This window comes from Erinaceus europaeus, chromosome 11 (assembly GCF_950295315.1).
Source record: "Erinaceus europaeus chromosome 11, mEriEur2.1, whole genome shotgun sequence".
Taxonomy (NCBI): domain Eukaryota; kingdom Metazoa; phylum Chordata; class Mammalia; order Eulipotyphla; family Erinaceidae; genus Erinaceus; species Erinaceus europaeus.
In genome coordinates, this window is record NC_080172.1 from 32,729,770 (window position 1) to 32,756,249 (window position 26,480).

The window sequence follows — 26,480 nt, forward strand, 5'->3', positions numbered from 1 at the left end:
TCTCTTGCAGGTGGGGAGCCAGAACTCAAACCGGGATCCTTGCGCTGGTCCTTGTGCCTTGTGCCACAGTGCTCTTAACTCGCTGTGCTACCACTCGACTCCCCTAGAGTGATTTTCGTTCAACTCCACTGTCTCCTTTCCACATAATTCCTAAAAGTCTTCTTGTTACTAGAACTGTGATTCTCAGAATATTAATGTTTGAGTACTATTACATTTTTCTTGAAAAGTCAGAGATCTTTAAAAAATATAAAGCTATCTGGAGGGGATGGGATACGGAGTTCTGGTGGAGGAATTGTGTGGAATTGTACCCTTCTTATCCTATGGTTTTGTCAGTGTTTCCATTTTATAAATAAAAAAAAAAAAGTCAGAGATCACATTACTCCTCTCAATCTTTCAGTGGTTCCCCATGTAAATCAGAGTATAAGCTCCTTAAAATTAGCTTGTGTTGTGGACTTGTTTTTCCTTCTTCATGTGAAATATTTTTCTGAATTCGTAGTTTCAGTGTCTGTAATTTTCCTATATGCAAACATTTTTATTATTCTTTAATCAGACTATTTGTATTCTTTTCCTGGCCTGGAATGCTCTACTCCAGATATCCATATTACTACTCTCTTGCTCAAATATCATTTCATGTGTTAAAGTTCTTGATAACCTAAAAATTGAAATCTGCGTTCTCCATACTTCTCGTTAACCTTTTATTATTTATTATTATAGCTGTTATCCTTTTGCTTTCTTGATAGTTCTTATAATCTAGCACAGTACTTTTCATTTTTTTCTCTAAAATTTAATCTTCATGAAGGCAGGAAATTTTAATGTGTTTTGTTATATTGGAGAATTCATGAAACATGTTAGCCCCTGAGTAAAGAGCTCTTGAATGAGTTAATAAATAAAAAATGACTTATTTTCCCCTGCAACAAGTAAATCTCAAACATTGGTGGGTTAGAGCATACTTTACAAAGGGGGAAAGATTTCTCATTAAGAAAATGCCTGCTAGTGAAAGAGGGAGGAAATAACTTTCTGTTACCACCCTAGAAAGTAAGTTAAGTATAGAGTAGTATAAGAAATATAAATGAAAACAACAACACTAAGATAAGTGAATGTTTTCTGAGGGAGGGCTAGGAAGAGCTTTGTGTTTTACTAAAATTCATTAGAGTTTTTCATTCATTGTGTTTTACTAAAATTCATTCTTTCTTATTTCCTCCCTCCCTCCCTTCCTCCCTCCCTCCCTCTCTTTCTTTCTCTCTTTCTTCCTTTCATGACAGACAGTATACCACTGTATTCTCTATTTTGCAGTATCCTTGTGGTACTTTTTGCTTAGAAGGCTTTGACTCTGCTGGAATGTGAAGAGTCAAGAGAGAATTGTTTCCCAATAATGATTTAAATTCTACTAGCCACAACTCTTCACACCTTAACTCACCTGAACTCAGAAACAATCCTATCTAGGGGCAGATATTTCTAGTTTTTTTTCCATTTCTTTTGTCATTTTTTCCTTTTTTTCCTCTTTTTTCTGGGTTGGCTTATTGCTAAGAAGTTACTTACCATATTCTTTCAGTGTAGAAACAGTAGCTGAAAAAACTTTTTGATTAGTTCCTGCCAAAAACTTCAGATTGAATCTCATTGCTTCAGTTCTGTCACATATTCATTCCCAAACTACTGATTATTGAAGGAACAAAGCTGATTGTTCAGACCTGGTTCATGTACCTATTTCAGGAACTTGAGTGTAGGAAGGATTAGTACCACCCAGACTACATGAATTAAGAATAAGAGAAGGGAAATTAAGCAGAAGATAATTGAAATATTCTTGGCAAAAGAGATGGGGATTAAAACACAACATCAGCAAACACAAAATATAGGTGTATTTAGAATCCTATTTAGAATATTACTGGATATAAACATTTTTTTCTACATTTTTTTTTGAAACTAAAGTATCACTTCATTGAATGAAGGCAGATTTATAGAATTGTTGTCATAAGGGTACATTTCCTTAATAATATCATGAACAATAATTTTTCTTTAAAAACATGGTTTCATTTATTTATTTATTTTTTGGGGGGAGTCATGAGGGTGTTGTATTACCAGAAGCTTATGCATGTGAGATTTCATGTTCAGGATAGACTTTTTTTTTTAAAATTAGATTTACTATTAATTTACAAAATTATAAGATAATAGTGATATAATTCCATGCTGTTCCCATCCATTAGAAACTGCAGTAATTTGCCCAAGATCACAGATATGGGTTGACTTTATATATATAATTATCTATCTCTATCTATATATTGCCCATTTTTTCTACAGTCCTGCCTTCACTTCCTTTTTTTTTTTTTTAACTGTATAGGACAGAGAGAAATTGAGAAGGGAGAGGGACATAGAGATGGGGAAAATAGACACCCATAGACCTGCATCATTGCTTATGAAGCAATCCCCTTGTAGGTGGGGAGCCTGGGGCTCAAGCTGGGATCCTTGTGGGGGTCCTGTGTTTAGTACCCAGTGTGCTACAGCATGTACCCTCCCTTCTTCACTTTTTCTAAGTCACACCTATACTTATTACTATTTCTGAGTGTTCCTTTTTTTTTCCTCTTTTCTCTCAGATAAGAGAAACAGTGTCTGGCTTCCTCTAGTGTTTACTAGATTCACTTCTCTTTCAGTGATGGTATAAAAATAAGATTCCTGGTGGCCAGGCGTTGGGGCACCTGGTTAAGTGAACATAGAGCCGTGTAAGGATCCTGTTTGGAGCCCAGGGCTCCCCACCTACAGGGGAGTCTCTTCACAAGTGGTGAAACAGGTCTGCAGGAGTCTTTCTCTTCCCCTCTCTCCTCTCTCAATATCTCTCCGCCCATCCAACAACAACGGCAGCAGCAATGACAATAACAATAGTTACAGAAACAACACCACCAACAACAATGGAAAAAAGATGGCAGCCAGGAGTAGTGGATTTATAATGCAGGCACTGAGCCCCAGCAATAACCTTGGAAGCAAAATAAAAACAAACAAAAAGAGATTCCTGGTGACAAAGGCTTCAGGTCTTGGGGGAATAGGGTTCAGAGCCCTCTAGTCTTATTCCCCTATAATCTACCACTCTGGACTATGACTAAAGTTCTTTTTGGGGTGTGGAAGGTCCACTGTAATTGCTTCTCCAGTAGACATGGATGTTGGTAGATTGATCCATGCCCTCAAAGTGTTTCTGTTTTTCCTTAGTGGGATAGGGCTCTGGAGAGGTGAGGCTTCTGGCCATGTTGGTGAGGATGGAATCATAGTAGCATCTTTAACTTGGAGGCTGAAAGGCAGTAAGGGATAAAGCAGGAAAAAAAATTTAATAAACAGGACCTCAAAAATAGGAGTAGAGAAGATGAGAATAGGAATGTTAGGGTAGAAAGAAGCTAGGAAGTCTATTTTAGATATGTCTCTAGGAGACCATGACTTTAGTAATCTTTGCTTAAACTTGGTAGTTAACGGCCTGGGAGGTGACTCACCTGGTTTGCCCATGTGTTACAAAGCGCAAGGTTTGAGCCCCCTGGTCCCCACCTGCAGGGGGAAAGCTTTGTGAGTGGTGAAGTATAGTTGCAGGTGTCTCTCTTTCTCTCTGCTTCTCTATATCCCCCTGCTCTCTCAATTTCTGGCTGTCTCTATCCAATAAATAAAGATATTAAAAAAAAAAAACTTGATAGTTAACATGGAGGTAGACTAAAAATATTGTCTAGGAACATGGTGTCAGAGTTAAGAATAGAACTAGAAAGCAGGATTAGGGCAGAAAGTAGCTTCCACACTTTAAAAATTATATAAATAAACTTTACCATTTATCCGACATAGGGTCCATATCTATTCATACTTAGCACGAGAGTCTGTATAACTTCCTGGTTTCTGTCAGACTGAGCTCACAGTCCATGGTCATAGCTGGGAACATTCTAGGTGCACTCATTTTGGGACCAGTTTTCTCTGAGTGACAGAGTAGGAAGACTCAGCCTCCTTTTGGAGAGTGGTTATATAGTCAGGGTAAGGTCCTAGAAAGTACCCACAAAAGGGCTTATGATTACATTTCTGATGGAGGTATCCAGTGATGGTAGAGAGAAAGACACGTGTGAGGTCTAAGCCCATAGTATCTATGGGGGAATCCAAAGATTCCATGACTAGGACCCCAAGTGATCTGGTGGCCTGGTAGAAGCCAAACAGTCAGGACTTAACTTTTTTATTGAGGAGGGACACAGCTAGACAGACTGAGGAGAGGCATTTTCCATTGTAGCTCTTTTCATGTAGTGCAGGGACTTAAATCTGGGTTTTTCATATGCCAATCAAGCATCTACCCAGTGAGCTATTTCCCTGATGTTGAAAATTTAATTTCACATAGATGTAATAAGTTCATTGCCTAACTTTAGATAGATGTTTGACTTATGAAAAGCAGACTTTAGTTGGGAATTTTTTTTTCTTCCACTGTTATTGCTGGTGCTTAATGCCAGCATTATGAATCCACTGCTTCCAGCAGGCATTTATTTTATTTTATTTGATAGGACAAAGAGAAATTGAGAGGGAAGGGGAAGATAGAGAGGGAGAAAGATAGATATCTGCAGACCTGCTTCACCACCCATGAAGTGGGAGTCCCCACTGCGGGTGGAGAATTGGGGCTTGAACTCAGGTCCTTATGCATGGTATCAAGTGTGCTCAGCCAGCTTCTAGTATGATGATGATGATGATGATGATGATAATGACGATGACTTATTTATTATTTATTTAATTTTTTACCAGACCACTACTCAGCTCTGTTTTATGGTAGTACTAGGGACTGATCTAGAAACTCAGAATCTTAGATGTGAAAGTTATTTTCATAACCACTGTGCTGTATCTCCAACTCTAAAGGGTCAGTAGGTTTTACACTGTAGGTTTGGCATCTTCCCCACTTTAGTCCTAGTCATGAAGACAGACATAGTCAGGGAGCAGGATCCAATTTGGCCATAAGTGTAGATTAGAGCATAGTTAATCTATGTAACTGAGACTTTAGTGGAGAGGATTAAGATGGACTAGAAAGTAATTATACGTATTTAGTTTGTATATAGAAACCTTTGCTAGATTCTGATAAAGATGATAATGCTAAGTGAGATAAGCCAAAGGGGGGGGAGAAAGACAAATACTGAATGATCTCACTTATGGGTGAAACTTAAGAAATAAAGATAGAGAGAAAAACACAAAATAAAACTTGGAATGGGTGGATTGGGAGAGAGTGAAGAGAACCTTGGAGTCCTGTTACATCATGACCAGAAAAGTCCCTAAATTGTAGGTGAGAATGTTCAGCAGAGAACTTTCATGGAGGGGAAAGAGAGATTGTACCATAGTTCCAACAACTGCAATGTAAACTGTTAACCCCTGGGAGCCGGGTGGTGGTGCAGTGGGTTAAGCTCACATGGCAGAAATCGCATGGACCAGCATCAGGATCTTGGTTCAAGCCCGGGCTCCCCACCTGCAGGGGGGTCACTTCACAGGTGGTGAAGCAGGTCTGCAGGTGTCAAAAAAAAAAAAAGTAAACCATTAACCCCTTACTCCACCATAAAAATGATAAACATTCTACTGTTGGATGGTGAGTAAAGTCCATGTTAATATTAATAGTTTATGTTCTAAATCTAGTCATAGTTTAACAGTGGTATCATAAACCTTAATTACATACAGGCTACCTTTTTCAGCCAATTTTAGCACTGAGAACCTTACCAAATCTAGTAGAGAGTCAGATACTTGTCTGAGGGCAAAGAACCCTTAGAGAATGAATAAAAATTTCAGAGGAATAGGAACTTGGAAGATAGTCCTGACACACTGTGTTTGCACAGTTTTCTGTTCAGAAAAGAAGGAGCAAACTTTTTGGTAACATCTATGAAATGTAGTGTTAGGAAGTCAGGGAGGTAGAAGAAATGACAGGAAGTGGAGTAGGCAAACAAATAAGAAAATCTTGAGAAAAGAGTTGTTTATAAAGTAAGAAATCAGGGTTGGAAGTAGGGTATGAAGGAACAAATGAGGGACTGTGACAGGAATGCAAATGGAATATATTGGTATCACTGATAATGAAGTGTGTTAGCGATTAAGAGACATTCTAGCAATTCTCCTAATTTCAGGCATTGAGAAAATAGCAGACGAATGGGTTAGGCTTTGGCATACTACAGCATGGTAGTGAGGGATGTATTTGTTGGGAGAATCCTTCCCAGCGTCTGACACAATTATCCGTACCCAGAGTCTGACACAATTTTCCGTACGTAGTTGATCATAATTTTTAGGCCATACTAATGTTTACCAAAAAAAAAAAAAAAAAAAAAGTCATTTGCTTCTAGTGTCCTTTAAACTTGAAATTAGTTTTTTTTTTTTTGGATTGAAAATGGAGCAAAACATGAATTATACCCCCCCCCAAAAAAAAAAAAAAAACTGAGGGAACAGATTAGAAGTGAAATGCATTACTCATTGGGAAGATAGGAGAGGATAAGTAGGGGGTAGAAAAGTTAAATAGATAAGGACGATTCTTAAGACTGTTTGGGGGGTTGGGCGGTAGCACAGCGGGTTAAGCGCATGTGGCGCAAAGCACAAGGACCGGCGGAAGGATGGGGTTCGAGCCCCAGGCTCCCCAACTGCAGGGGAGTCGCTTCACAAGCGGTGAAGCAGGTCTGCAGTTGTCTATCTTTCTCTCTCCCTCTCTGTCTTTACCTTCTCTCTCCATTTCTCTCTGTCCTATGCAACAATGAACGACATCAACAACAATAATAATCACAAGAAGTCTACAACAACTAGGGCAACAAAAGGGGGAAAAGATGGCCTCCAGGAGCAGTGGATTCATGGTGCAGGCACTGAGCCCCAGCTATAACTCTGGAGGCAAAAAAAGAGACTTTAGTTTGTGACTGTTTCTGACTTTGTGAGGGTGTGAAAGCTAAATGTATATAGTAGAGACTGCATGTCAAAATTTGAATTTTGTTTTTTTCCTGCTTTACTGATACTCATTCCTGATAAGCTGTTGCTATCATTGACAAGGTGGTCTTGAGGGGAAACAACCAGTAGTCTACAGTGTATTGTTTTGCCAATATGTTCTTTGGAAGTTATGTTTTTGCATCCTTTCATTTCTACATAATGCCCACATATGGCTCAAGTATCAATACTTTATTATAATATACATTCTGTGTTAGATAATGTCGACATGATATGCTTTGAGTTGTGTTTAATGTAGACCAAACTAAGAGGCTTTACTAAGAGGCTTTAGGTTTTTTTGGATGTTATCCCACAGTAAATTGAAGATCTTTTTTTTTTTTTTATTTTTTATTATTATTTATTTATTCCCTTTTGTTGCCCTTGCTGTTTCATTTTTGTAGTCACCATTGATGTCATTGTTGTTATAGGACAGAGAGAAATGGAGAGAGGAGGGGAAGACAGAGAGGGGGAGAGAAAGACAGACACCTGCAGATCTGCTTCACCGCTTGTGATGAGACTCCCCTGCAGGTGGGGAGCCAGGGGCTCGAACCGGGATCCTTACACCGGTCCTTGCGCTTTGCGCCACCTGCGCTTAACCTGCTGCGCCACCGCCTGACTCCCTGAAGATCTTTAAGTCAGTAGTATCCTTATTTGTAATGTTGTAAATGTAAGAAACTGTCATAGTTAATTTCCAGTAGTAGTCTGCATATATTGTGGTCTTTTTCTTCTGTGGTGAACAGTTCTGATGCCTTGAAATTTTTCTTGCAGCTTACGTTTTCTGGCTAGACCTGTGGTCATTACCGTGAACTTCACTGCACGTTTTTTCAAGTGTCTTCTTCATCTCTAAGGGATAATTCTTCAACATGGACCTGCTACTTTAACTAAGCTATGACCAACAATGAATTATAGTAAGGTAGGATTACTTTACTATTCTAAAAAAATTTTTTTCCTCTGAAGTAGTTTTGACCTGTCTTAATTTTTTTTAGTGGTTTTTAAATTAGATCATTCTCTTTCCTAGGCAGTCTGCAATCACTTTTTATTTGTATTATGCTTTTTTTTTGTTATTTATTCAACTAAATCCTACCTCAGTTGTGATGCAATTTTATCTTTGTTTTCAACAAACACTGACACTAGAATCCCACAGTCCAGTATAGGACCATTAGTCCTATATTTCTAACTGCTTCACTATACTACATTTTTCTTCTCAACACACCCTCCTCTTTTCTGTATTTCTGTAAATAACATTAGTTTCATTGTGAAGCATAGCATCCTATTCATTACTGTTTCATTTATTTGTTTGATGTGCATTGCCAGATTTCTATTAAGTATCAGATAAATTGTAGCTTCTGGGGATAAACGAAGAATAAGTTGATTACCCCATTTTATAACATATTCTAGGAAAGGAGCAAGTTAAAAAAAAGTGACAAGTAATTATATATTGTATCGAATTTTTGAAGAAAAATTCAAGAAAGAGATTTTGGAGATACGTAATAGGAGGTACATGAGAGAGGTTGGTCATGCGAGATCTCTTTAAGAAATTGATATTTAAAATGAAATATAAATAAGGAGGAGCTGTGGTCCAGGAAGTGGCACAGGGGATAAAGCACTGGGTTCTCAAGCATGAAGTCCTGAGTTCAATCCCTGGCAGCACATGTACCAGAGTGATGTCTGATTCTTTCTCTCTCTTCTCCTATCTTTCTCATTAATAAATAAATAAAATCTTTAAAAAAAAGTAAAAAAAGTAAAGAGGAGCTATGCCAAGAATGGGTATGTCTATGTGATGTGGTGCTCTAGTTAGGGAAAACATTCTCATTAGAAGGAATAGAAGATTCAAATAAAGAAAGGTAAACACTATATTTTTATTTATGTGAAGAATCATTAAAGAGTATACGAGTAGCTGTACTCCCCTGGCTATCTTTTTAGTTCCAGAACTGAGAAACTGGTAGTAGACTGGTGGGATTTTATAGTTGGAAAAGATTTAGGAAATATCTACTTCTTCCTACTTCAATTCAGACTTGGAAAGCTTCTGTGACCTGCCCAAGATCTTGTAGCTGGACTTTTATGTTGGTTGAGATGAGTACTATTGCTATTCCTCATGCCTTAGTCAAGCTGATCTCTTCTCAAGCTTCCTATTTTCTCACCCCTCTAATACTTTCTTAAAAATATTCATTTATTTTTCCCTTTTGTTGCCCTTGTTTTATTGTTGTAGTTATTGATGTTGTCGTCATTGGATAGGACAGAGAAATGGAAGAGAGGAGGGGAAGACAGAGAGAGGGAGAGAAAGACACCTGTAGACCTACTTCACAGTCTGTGAAGCGACTCCCCTGCAGGTGGGGAGCAGGGGGCTCGAACCGGTATCCTTAAGCTGGTCCTTGGCGCTTTGCACCACCTGCACTTAACCCACTGCTCTACCGCCCTGACCCCCCACCCCTCTAATATTCTGGTTTGAAAATGTTTGGTGCTACAGAGAAATGGAAAATATCCGATCATGAGCACCCACATTATTTTTCTCTTTGTTTTTCTTTGCTGCTAGGATTTTTGTTGGGGCTCAATGTGTCCGCATGACAAAGCCACTGCTTCCAGTAGCCATTCTCCTCCTCCCCCTTTTCCTTTACATTTAATAGTACAAAATTGAGAAGGAAGGAGGAGATAGAAAGGGAGAGAGAAAGAAAGATACCTGCAGCATTGCCTCAGTGCTTGTGAAGTGTCCCCCAGCAGGTAGGGACGAAAGACTTAAATTCAGGTCCCAACATGCTCAGCTGTGTGCATCACTACCATCCCCCCCATTACCTTTCATATGCATTTATTTACTTTAATTTTGCCATATTTACTCTCCAGATATGTATGTATCCTAGAATTTTGTAAAACCCTATTAGAGAAATATTTAGGGTATATAGTAATAGCACTCTAGGTGGAGTGCATGCCGTACTGTAAGTGTGACCCATATAGGTTCCAGCCCCAGCACCTCACAGAAGTATCATGGCACTGGGAGAAGCTCTGGTGCTGTGATTATCTATGCTTCTCTTTGGGGTTGTCACACATGTATAAGGTCCTGGTTAAGTGCACACTCTACAGTGCACAAGGATCTGGGTTGAAACCCCCAATACCCACCCACAGGGGGAAAGAAAGCTTCAGGGGTGGTGAAAGAGGGCTATAGATGTCTCTCTGTCTCTTTCTCTCTTTTTCTCCCTCCCCTCTCAATTTCTGTTTCTATCCAATAATAAATACAGTGAAAAAAAAAAGAAAGCAAGTAATTAAAAAAAAAAGGAACTGGCAAACAAAGCAACCGTATATTTATATTACAATATAATGTAAGTTTAAGCATATGCATGTCCTAACAATATAGATAATTTCTTTCATGATCATAATATCAACTTCACATATAAGAAAATTAATTTAGGTCTAGGGAAATAGCAATAGCAGTAGTGCCACAGGACTTTATACCTGAGGCATTAGTATTCCTAGGCTCAATCCCTGGTATCACCATAAGCCAGAATTAAACAGTGTCCTGGTGAAAAAAAAAAAAAAAAAAAAAAAGAAGATGGGGCCTGGTGGTAGCACTGCAGGTTAAACACAAGGACCAGTATAAGAATCCAGGTTGGAGCCCCCCTGTTCCCCACCTTAAGGGGCATGGACTCATAAGCAGATCTGCAGGTGTCTATCTTTCTCTCCCCTCTCTATCTTCCCCTACTCTTGGTTTCTCTCTGTCCTACCCAACAACAATAGCAATAAGGGCAATGAAATGGGAAAAATGCCCTCCAGAAGCAGTGGATTTGTAGTGCAGGCACTGAGCCCCAGTGACAACCCTGAAAGGCAATAAATAAATAAATAAATAAATAAATGTAAAAAATAAAAAATATAATTTAAGAATATCCTTAGTGGTACATATTTAGTTCTCTCCAGTTGTCTAAATATTTCCTTGAGTTTTTAAATTCATGATTCAATAAATTCATTTATAACATCTCAATAAGTTTTCCTTTTTTTGTTTTTTTTATCACCTGTAATTTATTTTTCTTTTTTTTTGTCACCAGGGTAATCATTGGGGCTCATTGCCTGCACAGTGACTACACTATTCTGGTGATTTTTTTTTCTTTTTCTTTCTTTTCTAAATATTTTGACTTTTTTTTTTTTTTTTTTTTTTGTATAGAGACCAAGGGCAGGAGTAGATAGCATAATGATTATGCAGAAACCTGAGGCTCTGTTGTCCCAAATTCAGTCCCTCATACCACCATAAGCCAGAGTTGATCCATGCTCTGGTTAAAAAAAAAGAAAAAAAAAAAAGAGAAGAAATTGAGAGGATAGGGGAGATAGGGAGAGAGAGAGAGAGAGAGAGAGATTTAGTTTGAGACTAAGAGAACTATATAGCATATAGAACTATATGCTTCACTGCTTTTAAAATTTCCTCGTGAGGACCACGGACTTGAACCGTGGTCTTTGTGCATTGTAACGTGAGCTCTTCTGCATACACCCCTGCCTGCCTCTTCCTCCTCCTCCTCTTTCTTCTTCTCCTTCTCTTCCTCCTCTTTCTCCTTCTTCTCCATCTTCTTCTCCTCCCCCATCACCTCCTCCTCCTTCTTCTTTCTTCTTTTTTCTGATAGAGGTAGAGAGAAATAGGGAGGGAGGGAGAAAGAGAGATGCCTGTAGTCCTGCTCTACGCTCAAGATTCTTCCTGCAGGTGGGGACTAGGAGCTCAAATCTGGATCCTCTCACATGGTAATGTGTGTGTTCTACCAGGTGCAGCCCTGATCTGTATTTGCTTTTGGGATGTATAATAATATATATGTATGTATATGTATATATTTATTGTCTCCTTGGAAAATGTCTGATTTCTTAGAACATTATTCATTCAGAACCTAGTTATAATTTGCTTTTCCCTTGAAAAAAATTTTTATTATCTTTGTTTATTGGACAGAGACAGCCAGAAATCAAGAGGGGAGGGAGTGATAGAGAGGGGAGAGACAGAGAGACACCTATAACAGTGCTTTACCACTCGCAAAGCTTTCCCCCTGCAGGTGGAGACCAGGGTCTTGAACCTGTGTCCTTATGTATGCATTGTAACTTGTGCGCTCAACCAGGTGCACCACCACCCAGCTCCTGTAATTTACTTTTTCCTTTTTCCTTCCACTTCTTTGAGGTTGCTAAGGATAAAGTTTTTTTCCAAGTTGTTTTTTTAAACATTATTTTAGCTTTATATACACATGACTGGCTTTTTTGTGGTGTTAAGTAAAAAATAACACTAGGAAATTTATTCTATATGTTGCATTTTATCCACAGGCACTAGTAAGCAATGGAAATTCATTTAAAACAAGAGAAACCGTCAGGAATTCCTCACTCATCCACCATTGCTCACTTCCACCTTCTAGTCGGTTGTCTTGGGGGTATATAGTTAGTTGCTGTGAATATTAGACAATTACAATATATATTATAATATATAGTCTGCATTTTGAAAAATTGTACAGTTTCAAAAGAGAAGTTGATTAAAATGTAAGAAATATGTTAATAGATAACCAGAATCGGCAGAGTGCAAAATGATTCAAGTGCCTGGTTTTTATGATGGTACTTGTATAGAACTGGTATTTAACTCTCTCTGGATTTTGAAGTCTACAGGTTAGGTTGGTTTTCTTTAATAATTATACAGGATTTTGAAACAGGAAGTTGGAAACTTTAAAGCAGTATTTTTGATGGGGGGAAGTGTCATTTTGTCTGAGAGAGGATGAAAAATTCAGTGAGGAAGAAAGTACGCTAGATGGGTCAGGACAAACTCTGAGTCCTTTTCCTTCCTTTTGTTTTGCTCAGTTTTATATTACCATCAGATAGAAAGAGATAAGAGAAGAAATAGGCTCTTGGTTTAGGAACCTGGGGTATGGAATTGTCCAGTGGAAACCAAAAGTATACTGTGAGTAGAGTAAAACTATTATGGCACTACAATTGGGAGATTTTTTTTTCAGAGAACTAACTATTTTGATATAAGTACTTGTGTCATTTCCTGAATAAACAAGTCCAGTTGAAGGAAAAATAATTTTAAAAAAAGGGAAAATGGGAAAAAAAAAGAAAAATAATTTTTAACCTTAAGTATTCCATATCTGAAATGTGATATTTATCATCTTAAATCTCAATCTTCAGTAAACTTGTTGTGGAACTTTCTTTTTTTTTTTGTACTTTATAGAAGGTTACAAACTAGAGATATAGAAAGTAGACAATGAGGGCCCAGGCAGTAGTGCACCTGGTTAAATGCACACATTACAACAGTGTGCAAGAACCTGGGTTCAAGTCCCCTGGTCTCCACCTGCAGGGGGAAAGCTTCACGAGTGGTGAAGCAGGGATGCAGGTGTCTCTCTCCCTCTCTGTCTCCTCCCCTCTCAATTTCTCTCTGTCTCTATCCAATAATAAATAAATAAATAAATAAATAAAATATTAATTTAACAAAAATATTATATTTAAAATATTAAAATTATATCAAATATTAAATATTAAAACTTATATTAAAATAGAAATTATATTAAAATATTATATTTAATAAAATATTAATTGAAAAAAGTGTTACTCTTCTTGAAAAAAGACAATGATATTCTACTTTTCTAAGTCTTACTCTTCAGTGGTAGCTGATGTTAAAATCTGATGTCTATCTATTGGGACTTTATTTTATTTTATTTTCAGGAATTTTAAACTTTATTCAGGAAAATTGAGAGAATACACATGGGCAGTGAGTGAGAAAGATAGAGTCTGAGAGCCATTTACTCACATGTTGCTGATCCCAGGCTCGGCAGAGAGTTTACTTATGTGCATCTATTTGGACTTTAAAACTATGGTTTTATGCACAAATGTTCACAAATGTTTATGTTTATACAACTGAAAAATAAGGTTATTTGATATATGTGTTCGGAAATTTGCTGTTCCCGCCTATCCTTTGATTTTTTACTTATGATATCCCATGTATTTCCAAATGTTGCTTGTTGTAACTTTATATTTAAAAAATGTAAGATGACAGAATTACTGGCAGAAAATAATAAGAAAAAACCAGAATGGTTGAATGTGGAAATGTCTTTGTCTCTATGTGAAGAAGTTAAGTGCAGAGTAGTGAAACTCTGGCGACAACAGTAACAAAAAGCTATTAAAAGTTAGCTAGGCTTCATGAGAAATGGTCTGTCTTTGTCTGGTTTTTTATCAGGTTGATGTAGATCTCAAAATAAGAGTTTGGGAACATTGTCTCCTTTTCATGTTTTAGGGTGAGTTTGATATTAGATCCTAGAGTGTCTGGAAGAATTCTCCACTACAGTCAGTTAAGGATTTTCACTTCTGACTCAGTCTCTTTAGAGTTGCTTTTCAGATTATCTATTTCATCATGATTCAGTTTTGAGAGACTGTTATATTTCTAGGAATTTACCCACTTTGTATAGGTTGTCCAATTTGTTGATGTATAGATGTGTGTAATAATGTCTTAAGATCCTTTGTATTTCATTTGTATTGGTTGTTAACTTCTCCTGATTTTATTTGAGTTCTCATTTTTCTTGGATTGCTTTTTAATTTGTTAATTTTGTTATGTTTTCATAGAGCTCTTTTATTTTTAATGTCTTTTTCTATTGTCATTTTAGTCCCTATCTTACTGATTTTTCACTCTGATCTTTATTACTTTATTGCTTTTAATGTCTTTGTATTTCTTTTTTTTTTTTTTTTTTACTTCCTTTAGGTGTAAAGTTAGGTTATTTATTTGAGATTTTTCTTGTTTTCTTAGGTATGCCTATATCACTGTGAATTTCCTTCTTAGAACCACTTTACTGCATCCCATACATTTTGGTATGTTGAATTTCTATTTTATCTTAAGTTTTTTAGAGTACTTCCTTTTTTATTGACTGAGTAGTTATTTAGTCTTTTAAAAATTTTTATTTATTTACTTTAATGAGTGAAATATAGACAGAAAAAGAGAGAGAGGATGGGGTGGGGAGAAAGAGAGAGACACCAGTGCACTGCTGAGTTCTGCTGGATTGAACCTGGGACCTCAGAGCTTGAGACATAAAAGTCTCTTGCATAATCATTGTACTGTCTCTCTCACCCTCCACATATTTGTGCTTTTTCCAGTTTTCTTCTTATGATTGATTTCTAGTTTCATTTCGTTAGTGGTTGGAAAATGTTGATATGATTTCAGTCTTTTTACATTTACTAAGACTTGTTTTGTGTCTTTATCTTGGAAAATGTTTCCTGTGCACTTGAGAAGAATATGCATTCTGCTGCTTTTTGGTTATATGTATATATTTGTTAAGTCCTCTGCTCTACTGTGTTGTTTGGCACTGTCATTTCTCTGTTGATTTTCTGTCTGCATGTTCTGATCATTGATGTAAATGCGTTATTAATGTCTCCCACTATTACTGTATTACTGTCAGTTTCTTCCTTTAGTTCTCTTTATGTTTGCTTTATATACTGAGGTGCTTCTATGTTGAATGTATAAATATTTACACCTACTATATCCTCTTGGCTATGTTAATCCTTTATCATTATGTAATATTTTGCTATGTTTTTAATTACAATATTTATTTTAGGATAGATTTGTCTGATATATGCTGTGCCAGCTTTTGTTTTCATTTTCATTTGTATGAAATATCTTACTACTTTTCTTCATTTTTAGCCTGTGACTTTATAAAATTTATCTTTTATAGGAAGCAGATAAATTAATCTTTTTTTTTTACTCTTGTTGATAGGTCTATTCTTATTTCCATTTAGGTAATTGTTTTTTAATTCTTTTGTATTCCTTTTTTTCTTCTCTTCTTTTTTTATTTATTTTTTATTTAAGAAAGGATAAATTAACAAAACCATAGGGTAGGAGGGGTACAACTCCACACAATTCCCACCACCCAATCTCCATATCCCACCCCCTCCCCTGATAGCTTTCCCATTCTCTATCTCTCTGGGAGCATGGACCCAGGGTCATTGTGGGTTGCAGAAGGTAGAAGGTCTGCCTTCTGTAATTGCTTCCCCACTGAACATGGGCGTTGACTGGTCGGTCCATACTCCCACTCTGCCTCTCTCTTTCCCTAGCAGGGTGGGTCTCTGGGGAAGCTGAGCTCCAGGACACATTGGTGGGGTCTTCAGTCCAGGGAAGCCTGGCCGGCATCCTGATGACATCTGGAACCTGGTGACTGAAAAGAGAGTTAACATACAAAGCCAAACAAATTGTTGAGCAATCATGGACCCAAAGCTTGGAATAGTGGAGAGGAAGTGTTGGGGGGTACTCACTGCAAACTCTAGTGTACTTCTGCTTTCAGGTATATATTTTGCAGTAGTTTATGGATACGTGTGAACATATGCTCTCTCTCACAGAACCTGGTCTATATCTAGGTTTTGGGACTTTGTTAGAAAGTGATCCACCTGGGATGGAATTAGAGAATGCTATGAAAGGAAAGGTTTCAAGTAATGAAGCTGAAGGGTTGTCATTCTATACCTGAAGTCTCTGGACACAGTCTGAGCTGAAGCATGTTGAGGTGGCAATCGTTGCCTTGATTAGGCTGCGATCGGCTGATGCAGTATTATTTGATATGGATTGGGAGAGGCATTCGGGAAAGTGGGCCCTATCCTAAGGTTCCAGGCCTGGGGGAAATATAGGCTCTATAGTGGAGATGTGAGGTTCCTGCTGTCTTAGGGTTCAAAAAGACAATGGATAGTTAATGTTATCACATTATTTGGTAATTGAGTTAACTTTGAAAAGTCCTTTTGTTAGGGTTTGCTGTATAGTACCCAGTATCTTGTAAATAGCTGTGCCACTGTTTGCCTCCGATCTACTTGGTCTATGCTTTTGAGAGAGTCTGCATATCAAATACACAGCCTATATATTAAGAAGACTCAGTCTGTGTTTTAAAAACTTCGAGACATACAATTAATTTTCCCCTTCTCATATTAATTAACTAGTGATTTATATGACTACACTTTACTAGGAGTGTACATAAACACCATTCCCACCACCAAAAGACTGTGTCCCATCCCACCCACCCGCCCCCCCCACTGGTTCAGGAAACTGCATGTCTACCCCTCACCACAGGGTTTTTACTTTGGTGCCCTGTCTTTTTTTTTTTTTTTTTTTTTTTTTACTGTTATGTTTAGATTACTTTCTCATTGTGTGTGTGTATCTACTATAGTTTTTTTAATTTTTTTTTAAATTTTTTTACTTTGTGGTTATTTTGAAGCTCACATTCAGTAGCCTATCTATATATCATGGTCTGTTTTAAGTTTATAGTACATTTTGTTGCAGTGCATTCTAAAAAATCTTCTTTTTGAGTCCTCTGTTCTGCTGTGCTCATTTCTTTCTTTGTCTTTGTAGTACTTTGTCCTACATGCTTTTATATTCTGTGAAAACTTCGCCAACACCCTCTGGAATATTGAGAATGGTCCTGTATCCTCACTGAAATTGTATATAGTTTGTACTTTATGAATTTGTTGAATTGCCTGACCTTTGTTTCCACAATTATCAATTTTTGTAGGTTGTGAACTTCTTGAGACTAGGATTATTATTTTATACATTCTGCCACTTCATGGACTGAGAAACATGTCTAACTACACATATTGTTGAGTGGGGTTTGAATGAGTTTGAATGAGATTACCATTATCTGTAACGTTGACTATTTTTAATCCATTGTAAGTTCTTTGAAGGTAGTAATCTAAGTTTATTTATTTTTGTATCACTAATAATAGCTTTCATTGCCTTGTCTCTTTATTTTGGCTGGGGTTTCATGCCTGTGATTCCAGGCATCCAGTGGATTTTTTTCTCTTTTATTTCCATATAGAGAGTGAGAGACAGAGAGGAAGAAAGAGACAGAAAGAGACAATCAATGTAGTACTGCTTCATTGTTTATGAAGCTTCCCCTTTGATTGGTGCTGCCATGTGGTGGGTGGAGGCTTGAACCCTGGTACTTGTGTATGACAGTGTGCACTTTACTAGGTGAGTTATTTCATGACTTCCACCTCTCCCATTTTACTCAATAAATAAATACCTGTTGATTTATATTAGGACCTTAAACCAAAGGAAAAAAAATTTCTGTTAGTAATTTTCCTCTGCTGAAGTAATTTTAAACTTCATTGCTTCAAAGAATAGTTAATCTATAATAAAAACCAGTTGACTTAAAGCAAACATATGCATTTGTATATAGACACAGTTTTTGTAAGTGGAAAATTATCATCCATTAATCCTGTTCCATTTGGTTGTCCAGTTTAGTGTTGCTTCGCTTGAATTTAACTTTCATTTTAAATTAAACTTGAAGTAACACTTTCAGATGATGAAAGTATAGAATAAATTTTAAATAATTGACCAGTGAGGCATTAAAGGCCAGCATTTGCCTGGAAATGAATATCTTCATTGTTGAAACTTTGTTGAGTATTCGTTCATTCCTGTCAGTTTAACTTCTGAAAAACACACACAGAAAACCTCACCTTATCTTGTGTTCATATGAGGTCAATTTTTTGTTTTGTTTATGACAGTGGTTATTACTTGCACACTAAGTGGCTTTTTGTGACTTTGTTTCAGTCTTATGAAGGCAGTTTAGTAGTTTGTTTAAGTAGAGTCACTGTTTCTGACTTCTGCCTCGTATTCCTGAAGTATGAAAAGGTAAGACATATGGTGAAATAATTATCTTTGTATTTTAGTTAGTTAATGATATTACAGTCTTATAGGAACATTTGATAGTTACTTGAACCATAAATTGACGTGAAAACTTGTAGTAGTTAAGGATTATCAATTTAAACTGTATTGGATATTTTGTGAGAATATCTGGGGAAGAATGGAAGATTTCCTGTATCTGTTAGTTTTTACTCACTTACATGAATAAGGTAACTTAAATTAGCATACTTTAAGTGGTATATTCAGTTTAAATAAAAATTTTTGAGCATAAGACATCTTGATTAAAATAACCCACAGTACAAACTTTACCTTATGTATAAGCAGTATTTCCTTTGTGTACTTGAAAAATGTAAAAATTCAAATTCAGGAGTCATTTTAGGACAAATACTTTTATCTACTCTTATACTTACAAAAATAACATGGGAAAATATTATTATGCCAGACAAACTAGTTATCTTTTGTATTTTGCTATTTAATAGCTAGTGATTTTGTTTAAGTTTATACTTACAGATATCTTCAGTAATAATTGAACTTATGATTTTTAAAAAATATTATTTCGGGAGTCGGGCTGTAGAGCAGTGGGTTAAGCGCAGGTGGCGCAAAGCACAAAGACCGGCATAAGGATCCCGGTTCGAACCCCGGCTCCCCACCTGCAGGGGAGTCGCTTCACAGGCAGTGAAGCAGGTCTGCAGGTGTCTATCTTTCTCTCCTCCTCTCTGTCTTCCCCTCCTCTCTCCATTTCTCTCTGTCCTATCCAACAACGACAACAACAATAATAACTACAACAATAAAACAACAAGGGCAACAAAAGGGAATAAATAAATAAAATAAATATTAAAAAAATATTTCACTATTTCTTTTAAAATTTTAATTATAATGAACTAAAGACTCAGTGTAAGTAATTTTTTGTTATTAAACTGAATACCACTAAATTAGGTAGCTTTAAAGAAACATATTGTCAGGGATGGGTGGTGGAGCACCTTGCTGAACAATGACTCGAGTTCAAGACCCCGGTTCCCATCTGCAGGGAGAAAGCTTTGCAGATGATGAAGCAGTGCTGCAGGTGTGTCTGTTTCTCTCTCCCTCCGTATCTCCCCCTAACCTCTCAATTTCTGTCTGTCTCTAGCCAGTAAATAAATAAAGGTAATATAAAAAAGAAACATATTGTCTGTCAATAGTGGAAATTTTTGTTAGTTTCACTTTTAAAAAGGATGCTATTTTAAGATTGACATCCTGTCGATCTGTGGAGGTAAAGCTTTCCTTACGATTGTGAGTCTGTTGTTTTGATCTCAGGCGTCAAAGCAAAGTAGATAAATCAGAGCTCCATGGATGGTGGAGCAATATTTTGCTCTCTTCCTACCCCCTCTTTCTCTGCTTCTGTCTATTTTCTTATGAAAAATTAAAGTAAAAAACTGGCCTAGTGAGTTGCATTAGAAGAGTGCATGTGTGACATCTTGTCTACTTTTTCTGGCAGTGCATAAAGAATTGTGAAATTAAATATACATCTTTTCTAATAACATGCACATACTTTTTAATACTGCCTTTTCTGCCACATTTCTACTAATAGTCCACAAAAATATATCAGTTTTTAATTTAAAATTGAATATACCAACCCTTTGAAAAGGTGTTGTAGGGGCCAGGTGGTGGTACACCTGGTTAAGCACACACAGTACAGTGTTCAAGGACTCGGGCTCAAGTCGCAGGCCCCCACTTGCAGGAGGTGGAGAGCTTCACAAGTGGTCCAAGTAGTGCTGCTTGTCTCTATCTCCTTTTCCCCTCTCAATTTCTCTCTGTCTCTACCCAAACTAAATAAATATTAAAAAATAATAAACGAAAGTATGCTGTATTTACCATAATTTATTTTAGATTGACTTTCTATTGTATTCTGGATGGTAAGCCATAATGATATACAGGTGAAAAATCTGATATGAGGGCCGGGTATTGGTGCACCTGGTTGAGTCCATGTTACAGTGTGCAAGAACCCGCATTCAAGCCTTGATTCCCCACCTGTAGTGGGAAAGCTTTGCGAGTGGTGAAGCAGGGTTGCAGGTGTCTCTCTGTTTCTCTCCCACTCTGTCACCCCTTCCCTTTCAATTTCTGGCTGTCTCTATCCAATAAATAAATACAGTAAATAATATAATGCATGATATCTTATTTCCACATAGTTTATTAATGAGAGAAATATATATGAACAGAAAGTTAAAATATATGGTGAGTATTTTATCAACCACAAGTACATTCCTGATCTGTGAAATTTGGAAAAAAGGGAATCAGCAACCTGGGTGACAATGGTTTTGAGGATGGTCCCAAAATTCAAACATTCAGCGTAGAAAAAAACGTCTAGACAGAAGGAGTATCTGCAAAGGCAAAGGGGTCTGACCACATGACATTAAGTAGTGAGCCAAAGATGCTGTTCCTGAATTTAACCAGTAGGTTAGGGTTTGAAAGTTAATTACAAATAGTGATAACATTAATTTATGCATGGAGTTACTAATTTGCCTAAAGAATGAAGAGGGAAATAAAATGCACGAATAATGCTGTGTAGCCTCAGCCAGCCACTTTATTCATTTAACAGATTTTTGGTCTACTGCATGAAAGTTTTATTTATTTATTATTATTGATTCAGATAGCTTCAGTTTTGCTTATATTAATTTGTCTCTGTATATTAAACTTCTATAAAGTCTCCCTACCTGTCATAAACGTACCTCTGCCAAGATACTAACTGATTATACTACTTCGACGTTTTATGTTCCTCTTTATAACTACATTCACTTTTAATCCTTGGCCTTGTACTATCTGTCTTTCCCCAAAGTTTTATCCTTTTAAGACTATTACATACATGGAATTGATTTTTTTCATTCAACAGAATTTTCTGAAAATTTATCAAGATTGTTGTTTGTAACAAACTTTCCTTTTTGTCATGATATATTCACCTATTGAAGGATATATGACCTTAGAATTTTTTACTTATAAACATTTCTTTTATTTATTTATTTATTTATTTTATTTTTTATTTAAGAAAGGATTAATTAACAAAACCGTAGGGTAGGAGGGGTACAATTCCACACAGTTCCCTTATAAACATTTCTGTACAGATTTTGGGTGAATTTGTTTTCATATCTCTGTCATAAACTTCCAAGAGTGTAGATAAATGGCTGCAGTTGAATGCTCATATTTAGAAAACATCCGATTGCTTGTACCTTTTTTTTTTTTTGCCTCCAGGGTTATTTCTGGAGCTTGGTGCCTACATTATGAATCCACTGCTCCTGGAGGCCATTTTTCCCATTTTTGTTGTTGCACAGGACAGAGAGTAATTGGGGGGGGACATAGAGAGGGAGAGAGAAAGATAGGTACCTGCAGACCTTCTTCACTGCTTGTGAAATGACCCCCCCTGCAGGCGGGGAGCTGGTTGGAACTGGGACTCTTGAGCTGGTCTCTGCGTTTCGTACTATTTGTTCTTAACCCAATGCACCACCGCCTGACCCCCGACTGTACCATTTTGTATTCTTAGCATCAGTAAGTGAGTGATTCAGTTTTTCCATATTCTTACAAATATTTGATCTTGGCATATTATTTTATTTTTAGCCATTCTGGTAGTTGTGTAGGTATCTTTGACTGTGCTTTTAAATGTATTTCTTTAATGATGAAATGTGTTGAAAATCTCATGTACTTGTTTTGTTATTTTTATGTCATCTTTTGTGACATGTCTGCCCATGTTTTTGGTCCATTTTTCATTTCAGATGCCAGATTATGTGAGATTTTTATATTTTCTAGGTACTTTTAATGTGATTTGTAAGTATTTTCTCCCAGTTAATAGCTTGTTTTTTTTTTCTTCTTTTCAGTCCTTAGTCACATGGACTCTCACATGGCAGAAGTAATATGGGAACCATGCGGGGTTTCATCAGCAAGAAACTTTTTTTTTTTGGATTGCACTTTTGGTATCAAGTCTGAGAATTCTGCCTAATTTCAGATACTTAAGATTTTATTTAATTTTTTAGAATTATTTATTTATTTCTTGGGTAGAGACAGAAAGAAATTGAGGGGGTGGGAGATAGAGAGGGAGAGAGATAGAGAGACACCTGTAGCCCTACTTCACCACTTGTGAAGCTTTCCTCCTACAGGTGGAGACCTGGAGCTTGAACCCAGGTCCTTGAACACCTTAATGTGTGTGCTTAACCAGGTGCACCACAGCCCCTCAGATACTTAAGATTTATGGTGTTTTTTTTTTTTGTGTGTATAGATTATGCAACTTCATATTTACATTGACATTCATGATATTTTAGAGTTAATTTCTTTTTTAAATATTTATTTATTTTCCCTTTTGTTGCCCTTGTTGTTGTTTTTTTATTGTTGTAGTTATTACTGTTGTTGTTATTGATGTCGTCATTGTTGGATAGGACAGAGAGAAATGGAGAGAGGAGGGGTAGACAGAGGGGTAGAGAAAGACAGACACCTGCAGACCTGCTTCACTGCCTGTGACGCGACGCCCCTGCAGGTGGGGAGTCAGGGGTTTGAACAGGGATCCTTAGGCCGGTCCTTGCGCTTTGCACTACATGCGCTTAACCCGCTGCGCTACCACCCGATTCCCGAGTTAATTTCTCTGTAAGATACTAGGTTCCGGTGACTTTTTTTCCCCCTTTAGTCTTCTCGTCATTACAGTTTCTCCACTCTGGACTAGCATTTTTAGTTAGGAAGGGAGAGACAGAGGCAAAAAGATAGAGCTACTACAGCACCAAAGCTTCCCCCAGTATTCTAGGGCATGAGGCCTCTTTTTTACTTATAGGTGCTCAATTGTTCTACTACTCTTTTATTACTCAGACTATTTTTCGTGCATTTACCTGCTTTTGGATCTTTATTTAAAAAAAACGAGCTTATTTGTGTGGATTTATTTCTCGGTTGTTTTTTCTATTCTGCTAATCTACTGTTTGTCTTTTACTAACTTCACACCATCTTATATTCTGGAGCTACAATATATAATAATATCTTATTTGCCAAAATGGACATATTTCTTTGAATATTCTTTCAGCCTCACTTTCTGCTCTCCTTATGGAAACCAGATAATATAAATGCCGTATCTTTTGTTGTTGTTCCACAGTTCCACTAGGCTTTGTTCATTTTTTTCTCCCAGTTTATTATCTCTCTGTTATTTGGACTGGGTGAATTCCAGGGTCCTGTCCTTACATTCTCTGGTTGAATCCTTTGTCATCCTCACTCTACTCACTCTACTGTTGAGCCCATCTGGAGAGATTTTTATTCCTGTATTGTGTTTTTAGTTCTGTAATTTCCATCTGGTTATTTTCACAGTTTTCCTTTGTTTAGATGTTACATTTAAATTTTTTAAAAATTATCTTTATTTATTTATTGGGTAGAGACAGCTAGAAATCAAGAGGGAAGGGGGAGGTAGAGAGGGAGAGAGGCAGAGAGACACCTGCAGCCCTGCTTCACCACTCATGAAGCTTTCCCCCTGCAGGTGGGGACAAGGGGCTCAAACCTGGGACCTTACGCACTGTAACATGTGTGCTCAACCAGGTGTCCCACCACCTACCCCCCCAGTTATATTTGTTTTAAACATGTGTGCTCAACCAGGTGTCCCACCACCTGCGCCCCCCCCATTATATTTGTTTTAAGAGAATTTGTTGTTGATTGTGGAACCATTTGTCTGATCACTGACTTAAAATCCTTTTCAGATAATTTTAACACTTGATTCATCTTGGGGTTAGTATTAATTGTCTTTTCTCATTCAGGTTATGATTTTATTTTTTTGCCTATTGGTATGACAGGTAATATTAATTTAAACACTGTATATTCAATCTATTGTATTAAGAGTCTCTTGACCTGTTTCAGTCTTTTATTTTCAAAAACATTTCTTCGAGGTATATCATGAAAACTTTCGTCTTTTTTTTTTTTTGTAGACTATGGTTCCAATAATGGTCTCGATTTCAGAGGCTTTGTGCTATTATTTTGACTTTGTTTATCTGACAGAACTCCTACTAGTTCTTAGTAGTGTAGCTTGAGGGAATAGAAGATGTTTTCTTAACTGAGCTACTAGACCTATTATTGATAGGTAACAGGTGAGTTAGTATTTCTTCACCCTGCCTGCTGGCTGCCCTGATAACTCAGGAGAAGAGACTCTTGGACCTCTAGGGGACAAGGAACTTTCTGAACTGAACATCTTGCTAAAAACGGAGTATTTCATGCCATTTTTATGTACCTGCTCTAGTGTCTCATGCCGAAGAAGGAGATCTTTGAATCTGTGGGGAAAAAGAGGCTTCTTGATCAGCTGCTTGCTGATCAGCTGGGTCTTTCTTGTTGGTTTACTCCTTGGTTCATATTCTTTTGTTGAGAAAAGGCGGTTCACAGGCATCGCAGAAAAGGAGAACATTTCTCCTGGCTATTTAATTTTGTTTGTTTTATAATCACTCTTGCTGTCAATATTTGGCTTGACTGATGTCAGAGGACCTCCCATTTAGCCCTCAGAGGAGGCAGCCTACATGTGGGCTATGTTTTGTTACTAGACTGGAGACTGGGTAAAGTTGGGTTGGGTTGATCCTCTTGTTGGTCTCTGTGCTGTTTTTCTAGTCCTAAGGCCAATGGATTATGGTGTCTTTCCACCTTTCAGTGTTCATTGATTACCTCTTTTGCATTTTCTAGTCTTTTGAGAGGAGCTAGGAAAATGAACTATGACACCTTGTTTAGAATACTTCTTATGTTTCAGTTTTAATTTTGACTTCTGTGTGAAATGAGCATGGAGGTAAAGGTATGGGGAGATACTGGCTGAGATTGAGTTTCATCTTTTTGGGGAGCCTGATAATCCATTAAAAATCCTGAACTCTTTGATGTAATTTTATCCATCAATTCAACACATAGTCTTGGAGAATGACAAGGCCGAGAAAAATACACAGGAGCCACCAAAGTCCTGGCCTAGTCAGGAAGACTTCTCTCTTTAGATAATTTGGTTGACTTTCCTTGGATTGATCTCATTCACTGCTTTCTTTTTCTACTGGAATGTCAAATGTACTTTCAAAGGATTTTATTAATTCTCTATTAGAAAGACTTTTGAAAATTAGATCACTTTTGGGCATAGTGCCATGTGATCTGAGCACTCTCTTTCTCTTTGCTATACTGCTCATGGAGTTTCCCTGGTATGTCCTTGGTGCTCCCATGTGGTGCCAGCTGATGTATGATAAGGAGTGCACTCTGTCTGCAAAATACATTTTGTTTTTGTCACCAAAAATGAAATTGAGCACCCAAGAATGATTACTCATTTCTTCTCTGAACTGTCAGCCTACGACAACCACAATCTGCTTTTGTCTCTATAAATATAGTGCATTTCATATAAAGGTATCATATAGTATGTGATCTTTTGTGCATGGGATCTTTCACTTAGAATTAAGTTTATAAATTTCATCCATGTTCTAGCTTTTATTTGTTCTTCATTGCTTTTTATTGACAAATTACATTTTGTTATGTGCAGTATAATTAATTTTATCCATTCATTAGTTGGTAGCTATTTGGGTTGTTTTCTTTGTGGTTGCTATGAATAATTTTGCCAAAACATTCATATACAATTTTTTTTTGTGAGAAAGTAAGTTTTAATCTTTCTTAGGTTTATAATTGAAAGTGAAATTTCCGGATCAAATGATACACTGTGTCCAACTTTTCAGGAACTGCCAAACTTTTTCACAGTGGTTGCATCATTGTATATTTCCATTAGCAGTATTTGAGGATTTCAGTTTATCTACAATTTCGCCAGTACATTCTCTTATTTGTGTTTTTAATTATAAGCATCTCAGTGTTAGGTATTATGTAACTGCTTTGATTTATAATTTTCCTAGTAGCAAATAATTTTGAATATTTGTTCATATGCTCATTGAACACTTGTAGTTTTTTGGTCTATTCAGAACTTTTTTTCCCACACTAATAACAATCATATAATAACTGGGTATGAAATATATAT

General features: G+C 36.9%; 1 protein-coding gene across 6 annotated transcripts in view; it reads left to right on the forward strand.

Annotated features, from left to right (window-relative positions):
- FER (FER tyrosine kinase) overlaps window positions 1-26,480 on the forward strand; it is a 351,355-nt gene that overhangs the window by 19,590 nt on the left and 305,285 nt on the right. For 4 of the 6 annotated variants that reach the window (XM_060201250.1, XM_060201249.1, XM_007529198.3 and 1 more), the window contains exon 2: window positions 7,693-7,837. The exons of 1 other annotated variant lie outside the window; for it this stretch is intronic. The gene's annotated coding sequence lies outside the window, so the exon portion shown is untranslated. Of the gene's footprint in view, window positions 1-7,692; window positions 7,838-14,656; window positions 14,719-26,480 lie in introns of all 6 variants that reach the window. One more of the 6 variants, XM_060201251.1, reaches the window with a different exon arrangement.